We start from the raw sequence: 11,747 nt of genomic DNA on the forward strand, positions 1-11,747 counted from the left end.
CCACAATACACCAGACTGTTTCTTCACCACAATCAACAATATACACACCTACCCACAATATACCAGGCTGTTTCTTCACCACAATCAACAATATACACACCTACCCACAATACACCAGACTGTTTCTTCACCACAATCAACAATATACACACACTACTACCACAATACACCAGACTGTTTCTTCACCACAATCAACAATGTTACACACCTCTTACACCACTGTTTCTTCACCACAATCAACAATATACACACCTACCCACAATACACCAGGCTGTTTCTTCACCACAATCAACAATATACACACCTACCCACAATACACCAGACTGTTTCTTCACCACAATCAACAATATACACACCTACCCACAATACACCAGACTGTTTCTTCTTCAACCACAATCAACAATATACACACCTACCCACAATACACCAGACTGTTTCTTCACCACAATCAACAATATACACACCTACCCACAATACACCAGACTGTTTCTTCACCACAATCAAATATACACACCTACCCACAATACACACTGTTTCTTCACCACAATCAACAATATACACACATACCCACAATACATCAGGCTGTTTCTTCACCACAATCAACAATATACACAACTACCCACATTACACCAGACTGTTTCTTCACCACAATCAACAATATACACACCTACCCACAATACACCAGACTGTTTCTTCACCACAATCAACAATATACACACCTACCCACAATACACCAGGCTGTTTCTTCACCACAATCAACAATATACACACCTACCCACATTACACCAGACTGTTTCTTCACCACAATCAACAATATACACACCTACCCACAATACACCAGACTGTTTCTTCACCACAATCAACAATATACACACCTACCCACATTACACCAGACTGTTTCTTCACCACAATCAACAATATACACACCTACCCACAATATACCAGGCTGTTTCTTCACCACAATCAACAATATACACAATACACCAGGCTGTTTCTTCACCACAATCAACACACACCTACCCACATTACACCAGGCTGTTTCTTCACCACAATCAACAATATACCAGGCTGTTTCTTCACCAATCCAATATACACACCTACCCAGAACACACCAGACTGTTTCTTCACCACAATCAACAATATACACACCTACCAAGAATACACCAGACTGCTTCTTCACCACAATCAACAACATAACCAATTACCCACATACACCAGGCTGTTTCTTCATCACAATCATAAACATACACACCTACCCACATTACACCAGGCTGTTTCTTCACCACATTCAACAACATACAAAACTACCCACATTACGCCAAGCTGTGCATCGCCCACAATCAACGATATACCTAACTGCCCACATTACACCAGGCTGTTCATCGCCCACAATCAACGATATACCTAACTGCCCACAATACACCAGACTGTTTCTTCACCACAATCAACAACATAATAACATGTATAACTACCTACAATACACCAGGCTGTTCATCATCCACAAACGCCAAAATACAAAACTACCTACAAAGCTTAGAAAGTGAAAAAAGCGTTTTGGAAATAGTTTTGTTATACAACACATTAGAATTCGGTTTTCTTTTGACTCAGTATACATACACATGTTACTTTGATATGTTTCGGTCTGGCCTCCTGTCAACCAGCAGCAACAAGCACCCAGCTGAATTAAATATACAACGTCAGTACACAAGAGTTCACTCTTGACTATCCTCAAAAACAAATTCCGGTTCAGCCAGTGTTCATTAGATGATCGAGCATCTAAATACTCTGCTGGGACGGGGACAGGATGTCAAGAGGTTATTAATATTGTACTACACACAGCACTCTGGTGAATTGGCGATACAGGTCGGTGACTGTGTTCGTCCATGTGTGTGTGTGAGGAAATAAGTGCACTGCGTTCAAGCAAGAGCTTTTCGGTTGACTGTGCCAGTGTCATATTTTCTCATGGTTCCTTTAACTCATACCGCCAAAATTCAATGACCAAGTTCGTCTTCGTCAAGTATCAAAATGCGTTACTGTTGGTAGTGATTTTACTTTTAATACTCATATTAAAAGTTGTCTAAATACTTACATGCCTGCAAACATGCCTGCAAAAGTGGTTAAAGAGAAAGTAACAACTCTCAAGCATATTATATGATGAAACAGTATCAGATATATACACTTTTTAAGGCGTTTCAAATCTTTTAAGCATTAAACACGATCCCGATCCAAAACATTTTTCTTTAAAGACATTACCCGAAGGCCAAATTATGTTTCCGCGACACAGATTTTGAGTCCAAAACATCCTATTCAAGAAGTAGCACTGAATCATTCTTTCAAATGGATGTACAGTATAAAAAATTTAAGGGATTAGATTATGTGTAAAGTATATTTAAACAAATATCTAGAAGGAAAACATTCTAAATGCAATATTACTAACAAAACCAGTTGAAACTTTCTCGTATTCCGCAAGATTACGACTGTTAATAAGCTTATTGTATCCCAGATCGCGGATTCGATCCCCGACCGCGTCATACCAAAAGACGTTAAAATATGGTACTTGTTGGTCCCTGCCTGGCGCTCGGCATTAATGGGTACAACAAGGACTGGTCGGTTCGGAGTCAGTTTAATGTGTCTGAGTGGGGTATTCCTGCTTCACTGCGGCATGGTATCTCAGTGGGCTAGCACTATAAAACCATCTTCAGTCTGGGCTAGTACAAGCAGCCGCACATACACATACACACGCATGCACGTCGTCATATGAGTGAAATATTCTCAAGCACGACGTTAAACCCAATTTCACCTCATCTCATTACAGACCGTACAGCTGGATTATTGCTGAGTGCTGGGATACGGTGACATGTGTCAACCAAGTCAGTGAGTCTGACCGCCCTCTCCCGCTAGTCGCCTCTTTCGACAAGTATTGGTGACTGAAGATCATTTCTAACCAGCACCTTCACGAATCGATTAACAAATATAGATTATATCTCTTCAATCATATGTCTTAGTAAAGGCAAATATCGAGGTGAAAATTAGGGGGAAATTGTACTGAAAATCAGTGAGCATACCCTGCCTTTTAGATACCTCCTCCGATAACAAAACCTACTTTGTCCATAGACTTGCATAGCACCGTTATAAAAGAATGGCATCATACAGCTAGAATATTGCTAAGCGTGCCGTTAATCAGCAAACAAAACAAAAGCTTCAATAGTATTCTTGGCAAATGTACCAGTGTGAATAGTATGAACAACACATTGCTACAACAGTTCAATTGCTCGAGGATAGCGAGGGTGTCGTATATGTGGCAGTATCAGTTCCATTGTGATTAGATATGTGGTTCTAACTAATTTTGAAACAATTTCTCTCCCTGATTGAGTGAGTAACTGAGTTAAGAGTTTAAGTCACATCAGCAACATTTCAGCCATATCGTGACTCACTCAAGTTATAAATATTTTAACAATTAAAGGTAAATTAGAAAATCCTGTCAACGAAGGACAGTAATACAACTAGATTATCACAGATATAAATATAAAAATTGTAATCAATCTAAAATATTGAAACTATACATGACAATACAATATAAAAATTGGCTATAGATTGCCAACGACTGAAGGTAGATCACCATACTAGGGACCATGGGAACTTACAGTACATTTGCTTCCTGCATGGACCCTAACTGGATTTACACCGTCCCTTCAGCCGTTAGCAATTTAGCAAATCTAGCCATACATTAAAAGCACGTATTCTACGATTAAAACAGTGGAAAGTTTTAATTTACTTTGAATGTAATGGGACTTACGTACCCTCTCAGGAGGACAATAATTTTACAGTACTTTAACCCCCTTTGAGGATACAGCCATTAACAATCTGAGTTACTAATTTAAACTTCCAAACATGAACATTTATCTATTTACAAATAATTCAACAAATCTAATTCTTTCTTTTCTAATGCAATAATTAAATGAGAACTTATATTATTAAAAAGATCCTTCATAGTTCGTGATTTGAAATAGTTATCCCTTGTGATGGAATATTCAACACAGTCAAGCAAGACATGCTTGACCGTGATTCTTTCATCACAAAATGGAAGATCCTCACCTTTCAATAAGTATTCATGAGTATATCTTGTATGGCCAATGCGACATCGTCGCATAATGACTTCTTCAAATCTTGACTGACAACCCAAGTAAGTGTAACCAAAATAAGGTTCTATATCATGTAATATATTAATACCTACTTGGGTGTCTCACTTCTTCTGCATCAGATCACGGATGTAGGTTCTAATGCTAGCTTTGTAATCAGAGTATGGGATAAGAAGTGGTGTCACAGATTTGTTGAGTGCTGCCTTGGCTTTCCCTGATTGAAGTCAGCATGGATGAATGCTTAAAATTGCATTCGCTTGAGCAATTATTGGGTTTGAACAAAAGGGCATAAGCTTATTTCTTCTTTTATATTTCTGAACTTGATGCGCGAATAATACCATTTATCGTCCATCAAATCAGAGCCGTCCATCGAAACAGTCAGTGACTGAACACAAATAGTTTAAAAATAAAACTAAAACAATAAAATATTGTTCAGATGCATAGTAATGGTCACTGCTCTTTTGAGAAAAGATCATTGTGATATACAGGGTATATACAGTCATAGTATCTATCCATCACAAATTGTACACATCAGTGTTTGAAGAAAATAGTGTTTGCGTATCCTGTGTATTTCGTCTCTTTTCAACTAAATATGTATATAAAGTATAAATATATTATACAGCAAATGGAAGAAGTGGCAATCTTATACTTTCTCTCCGTGTGCGTGTGTAAGTTTGGTGCCCCTAAGTTGTACCACGAAACGATAAACTTTCTTTTCTTCAGAGTGTTATGCTCGAAAAGCCTGAATAGGCATATTACAAAAGACTGAGGTGTACTTCTGAATATCTTACCTTCAAATAAGGCTAGATATTAGCATCCTATAATACTGGAGTGTTCATATGACGTGTGTGTTAACGTACGTATCACTGAGAAATAGAATGTGAATTACTGCAAGATTTGATCACATAAGGTGTCAACATGACACTGAAATGCATGTTCCACCTTTAACGAAAGTTCTAACACACCCTGTTCGCCAAGTGGGTTGTTGTCAGACAACAACAGTGTTGTGATGTTGACGACCTCTGAGCTGGCTTTGGTTTGTATGAGGAGAGAACATTGGACGTTGGTCATTTAATGTGTATACATGTATATGTGTGGGTGAACATTTGACAAATGTACTTCCCAGGTAAATATGGTCTTGAATTTTCTGATACATCATCATGTGCATGTCACGTTTATATCAGACATGTTTTTGGTAGTAGAGCACGACCACAGCCTTTCCACATCCATCAGACATTTCTTCTAAAAGCTGAATAGAAAGACTGTCATAAACATGCGTGTATGAATCGTGTAAGTCATACACTTATGCTTGTAATCGTATTTCCGAAAGAGGATGGTAGCACATGGTAATAATAATGATAATAATAAACATAATAATAATAATAATTGCTTTGTATAGCCCCTATTTCCAGCTATATGCAGCTGCTCAATGGTGCTTTACACGTTACAGTTCAATCACTAGATGAGAAAAGAAAGTTTTGAGTTTTCTCTTAAAAGTTGGGAGTCACTGTTTCTGATGTCAAGGGGGACCGCGATCCACAGGGCGGGAGCTGCAACTGAGAAGGAACGATCTCCAGCCTTTTTTGATGTTGATGGAACAACCAGTTTCTCCTTCTGGGCAGAACGTAAGGTTCTAGATGGGTGGTAGACCGATATCAGGTCCTTTAAAGAAGTAGGCGATGATTCAACATAGAGAGCATTGTACGTCAAGACGAACAACTTGAAACTGACCCGATGTCTAATGGGCAACCAGTGTAAATCTCTGAGAATTGGCGTAATGTGACAATCCTTTCTGGTGCGGGTGACAACACGAGCAGCCTTGTTCTGAGCTCTCTGTAAGTGAGAGATTACGCCAGATCCAAACACTAGAGAGTTACAGTAATCGAGTCTACTTGTTACTTGAGACTGAATCAGAATTTTGCTAGTTTCGTTATCAAGGTACTTTCGGAGTTTGCCGATGTTAGCGATATGGAAGTTTGCTGCTTTGGCTGTGTTCAGTGTCTGATGTTTACCTGACATGGTTCTATCCATGACAACGCCCAGGTTCTTGACAGTTGTAGCTGGAGCAACACAGATCTTGTGCACAGATAGGTTGATGGTAACTGGAATCTTGGCGAGCTGTTGTTGAGTACCAAACATAATGAATTCTGTTTTGTCCTTGTTAAGTTGCAGGTAATTAGCAGACATCCAATCATGAACGTCGCTGATGCAGTCTTGTATGCTCCGGATTCCTGTGCTAACATTCGATGGTCTAACCGCCACATACAACTGCTGATCGTCGGCGTATCCATGGAAGTCCAAAGAGTACAAGTCGAAAACTGGGAATTGCATCAGACATCATTTCCTCACTAATCAGGCAAATTTGAAAATGCTCTTCACGTGTCCACCATACATGGTTTGGAAAGCTTTACTCAGCACTTAATCAAACAGTATCTGAGCAAACGTAATTTGAGGCTCTTTGCAGCCTTTGTAAAAGAGTACGGTCGGTTGTCCCCAAAAGGCTGCTAAATGTCGATACAAAAGACCGGAACGGCAAGTGACTACTGTTCACCAGACGTTATCCCTTCAGTGATACAGTCTTGTGGAGGGTTTTTTTGTCACTCTCAATCTGGGTGCATAAATTTAAATATGACATAGATAATGTGGCCTCCTATATTTCAAATTCAGACTGGACAGGCAATGGCGTGGAGCTGATTATTTGACGTTTCATGCACATTGGAAGATCTCCGATATAGCTATAATTTAGATTATTCTTCCTGGTCAAAGAACTGAGCGATCATGAAGCTTTCAGAACAGTACAGTTTAATCCTTATTCGTGGAAACACAACCAACATCTGACGTCACCTTTGACCCGGAACTGGCAAATGATAAAGTGACCCCCCAAAACGGAAAGGAAGTGGTCCCTCCTGTGCGTGGAGGTGTCTACCTCTCTACTTCAAGCCTAAGTTGGTCATTTTTCCACAACAGAAAACAGATGTCTTCAGATTACAGTAGAAGATACTGAAATTACAGCTCTTTTAATAACATTAAAAGTGATATTCATAATCAGTGGTTGGAATTCCCTGATGTCTATGGGCTCTTTCTTTGCTGTTAGATGTGGACAGGACATTAGTAGCTTCCCACATGATGATGTGGTCTTGGATCTTGCTGATGTGGCGGATCTCTGGTCCAGTTTGTTGATAGATGTTAGGTGTTCTTTGTCCGAATTTGCCGAAAACATATCTGCCAAGCGGTTGGCTGATACGCTACCAAATATTGACACACATAAATCTGGACATCACGCTTTGTGAATATGTTGAACATATTTTGAAACACTCTACTAAAATGTAAATATACTTTTGATAAACGTTAGAACTCGTGAGCAAAAACGTAGATCCTTATCAAACAAATCATCACTACAAATCAATAATAAATATCTGGTTTGTGCTGAAATGATATTTACAGTTATTTGAAATTATACAGCATATTGTCTTTTAGTATGTTTTCCTTGATAACTCAAAGTCGTATCCTGGATTAAGCGTGGATTACTGAAGATAAGTTCACACCCGGATCTCCACGGATCCTATTCATGAGAAACGATGAAATGAATCATGCATTCGGAGAACCAGTTTCCGAGATGATATATTAATTTTGCATATTTACAAACAATGGCCATAACTGCGTAGTCATCGATATGATAGTCACACACACACACACACACACACACACACTCGCACGCACGCACGCATGCGCGCACACAAACACACACACGCACAATGAGTAACTAAAACGAAAACTGACTGACAACAAGAGCATCGAAAATCGATCTATGCAAGTCTCTGAGTCTAATCACCTGAAACGTTTGGTTGTCTCTTATGACAATCGTAGTCGCGTGAAACATTTTTTGCCATCGACTGCTATAAATATACTTGGTCTACCGAGACAGGGATCCATAGTGCAGTGGTGCGTTTGGTAATAAAACATATATTCCCTTGCTTGAAACTGCCATAACTGACGAATACAGAAAACATGGAGTTGAAACTTCCAAGAGGTCCTTTGCCCAGAGTTTTAATCCTCTTTCATATGTATCTGGTGTCGGTTACACATGGAAGCGGTGATCGACAGGGTCATTTTCGGGCAATACCGTCCCTGGAAAATGTTATTGTCATGGATTCTGCTTTGTGGGCTCGAAGGAACGTCAGAGGTATAAGTCGGTGCACCATGATGTGTTTGGCGGACGCATCTTGTATGTCTTTCTTTTACAACAGTGCCACCTGCATCGGGCACAGCAACGTTCTTACACGGACCTCAACCACTTCTACAGCTTCGGGTTCTGTTTACTACAAAAGGAATGTGCAATCTGGTAAATATGTTGTGTATGTATATTTTTAAATGTGTTGGGCTTTTTTCCGATAATGTGTATTTCAAGCAGAAATGCAGACACTTCAACGACCATATCATGTCGAGGTCTGTATCATTAACTAAACACCTGTTATACATCGTATGTTATGTTGTTTTCAGAGTAAGCAAATAGATAAGTGTGCATTTGTATATCGATGTATGCCAGGCAAGTGTCTGTCCTTACAAACAAGAACAAATTAGTTTCAATGCCAGACTAAGAGGTAAAATCAAAGGAGCCAAACCATATAAAGTATCAAAAGACATCTCTTTTAGAGTACATTATTTCTTTGTCCGGTTCCGACTATAGCAAAAACGTGTTAATGATCAAAATAGAGATGATACCAGGTGTTCATATAATGGCGAGTGTGCTCTGCTCCACATGTGGCAACCATCCCAAACACATGCAAAGGAAAGTCAATTGTTCACTTGAAAACATACGGGAATAGAATGTAAAATTGGTTAATCTAGACCACATGTGTACCATACCATTACAGGTGTGTATTTTGAATACTTGAATGTTGTAACCCGGAACAAACAGTTTGCAACTTCTTCGACACAGGTGCTCGGTTGTATCTCAAAACTTGAGAAACGTGGACGCAAATCTGGAATTATGGTCGACATCACATTTTATGTAAAAAAGTCACAATTTGGTACCTTGTGCGTCAACAACCTGTGCCAACACTTATCGGAATGTCAGTAATCCTTATGATTTGTAAAATATTGACGCAATCACACCCCAAACAAATATGGAAAACAACTCGTAAGTGCATGTCACAACATGCAAAGACTGAATGAACTTTGACTTTTTACGTGTCGTTAGTAACCTTTCAGCTACTTAACAACAATAGAAACTGACACCTAATTAGTTTCTAGGTATGGCACACACACACAGCACTGGCCTGTTGGGAATTGCCTATAACTCGTGCCGGGCCCAGGCGGGCCAACATTATTATTGGCTTATTACCGAAAAGAGTGCCTACAATTTATTAACGCAACATACACTCATGATAATAATGAGCAATCAGAAGCCACAAACCTGTACCATAATAGCCGTATTGCAAGAAAATTGCTTAAAATCGGGAAAACGAGCGACTGTGAACGTGGCTGAGTAAGGTTACGTCTAAAAGAGGAATCGTTAAACGAAACAGGATTTAAAACATATAAATACTTCAGTCTATCCTGATCAACTTTCTCTAGGCCCGGAAAAGCTTTTAAATCTATATCCAAGCAAATACCCCTTCACAAGGTCACTGTTCATCGTACTTAATGCATACCGACTGGTAAAGGATGCTATCTTTATCTCCGTCACAATTGCTCGGTCCGGCGTGGTCCGGGCTGTCAAAACAACCTAAACCTCACAGATGTATATTGATTTGTTTTTAAATTCATCGATTAGTATTATATCTACCTAAATATCTCTTTATAGAGTCTCAAAGCAAAGCATTTTAAGCAAACACGTTGCTCAAAGAGCAGGACTCTTTTCTATATTCTCAACATAGTTGCTATGACACGAGTGTTCGGTCCGGCTGGGCCTGGACACTCAAAAGCACCGTAAACCTCACACACATGAAAATTGTATCTATATATATAGACTGATATTACATCTATCTAATTGTCAATATGTAATATTACAAAATGTCGCATGTAAAGATAACTGATCCGTTAAAGTGAAGCCCTTTTCTCCCCATGCCTAACACGGCTCATTCCAACTTACCCAATTTACTGGGGATTAAAAGAAATTAACAGTTACGGGTCAGTGAGTGTGAGTTTGGTCCTGGATACTATTTCAAAGGGAACTAAATAAGGGATTAAAGGGTATTATCACGCCCCAGTGATTTCTTATATTGAAACAATAATATATAAGGGATGGTTGCTGAGATGATTGTGGGGATCACTTTGGATTTACGCTTATCTGTCTGTCAACATTGACGTTCCAAGACCGACCTCTCAAGAGGCCTCGTCTGCATTGAACTTTCAACAGCTGTCACGAACCGTCAATTAGTATATCTACAAGGATCAAGACTTGGTTTAACATAGACATTTAATAAATATTTTAGATTTGCGACCCAATCGCATTGCATTAGAAATCTGTACTGTCATTCATTGTTTTTCTTTGATTCAATATATAATCGCATATTATAGACTCGTTTGTGTTGTATTTTGTTGGGTTAAAGGGGACTCACGATCCTTTTATCACAGAAATTTCTAAACCGTAACGATACTGAAAAAAGGTTCACAGATATACACTTCACCGATGAAGAGGTATATTTGTGGATTCTTGTCAAAATTTGTTTTATTTTTTACACATTTTTGTAACTTGACACGTTTTTCCAGTTGACGTGACTTTGCATGTGTTTATGACAGGTGTCACGCTTACAGATTTGCTAACGCCTGGTGTCATCAATATGTCATAGTGTTTCAGAAACACATGCATAATATATAGTCGGAATTGTATATTGAAATCTGCGCAGACATTTCTTATGAGTTTTGAAACGTTTTTGTTACTTTTATCAAACACCTTTTACAGTGAACTGAGATTCGGTATTTCAGAGTCCCAGAGCCTCAAACTCCTTTTTAACTATTCAGTACCACCAAAGGTAATGGAACGTATCAATAACAACCTATAACTAATACAACTGGATTGGTTGGGATTTTGATACGGCTCTGTGGCTTTGACGTGTATGTTAAATCTTCCAAGACAATCGGTATAAACACAAGATACATTTATCTATGTGGTACTGGAGGTATAAATCAATGCCCAGCTTTTGATCATATATTTATTCATTTATCGATCATACGTTTCTCATGCGTATTGGGGACTTGTCAGACAAGACTAAAAACATCAAGCAGCTGCGTTAAATCCTCGTCACATCTAAAGAACTGACAAGCAGCATCACAGCCTTGGTCAGAATACTGGACTGTTTGTTTGTTTGTTTTGTTTGTTTGTTGTTTGTTTGTTGTTTGAAGGCGCACTCAGCAATATGCCAGATGTATGGTCGTGGTCTGTAAATAGTCGGGTTTAGACCCGACAATCCAGTGATCAACGTTAAAGTGCCTCGATCTACATATGACATGTGTCACGACAAGCATTTGTTGCTGAACATCAACTCTAACCCGGATATTCACGGGCCGAATACTGTTGGTTGTTACTTCTAACTTCTAAACGTTATTTAACATTTGTTTGGATACATTCTAGTTCTCTTCTCAGTCATGATTGGCATAACGTTC

The sequence above is a fragment of the Haliotis rubra genome, unplaced genomic scaffold (assembly GCF_003918875.1).
Source record: "Haliotis rubra isolate DU_JTF1 unplaced genomic scaffold, ASM391887v1 Scf1059, whole genome shotgun sequence".
In the NCBI taxonomy this organism is placed as follows: Eukaryota; Metazoa; Mollusca; class Gastropoda; order Lepetellida; family Haliotidae; genus Haliotis; species Haliotis rubra.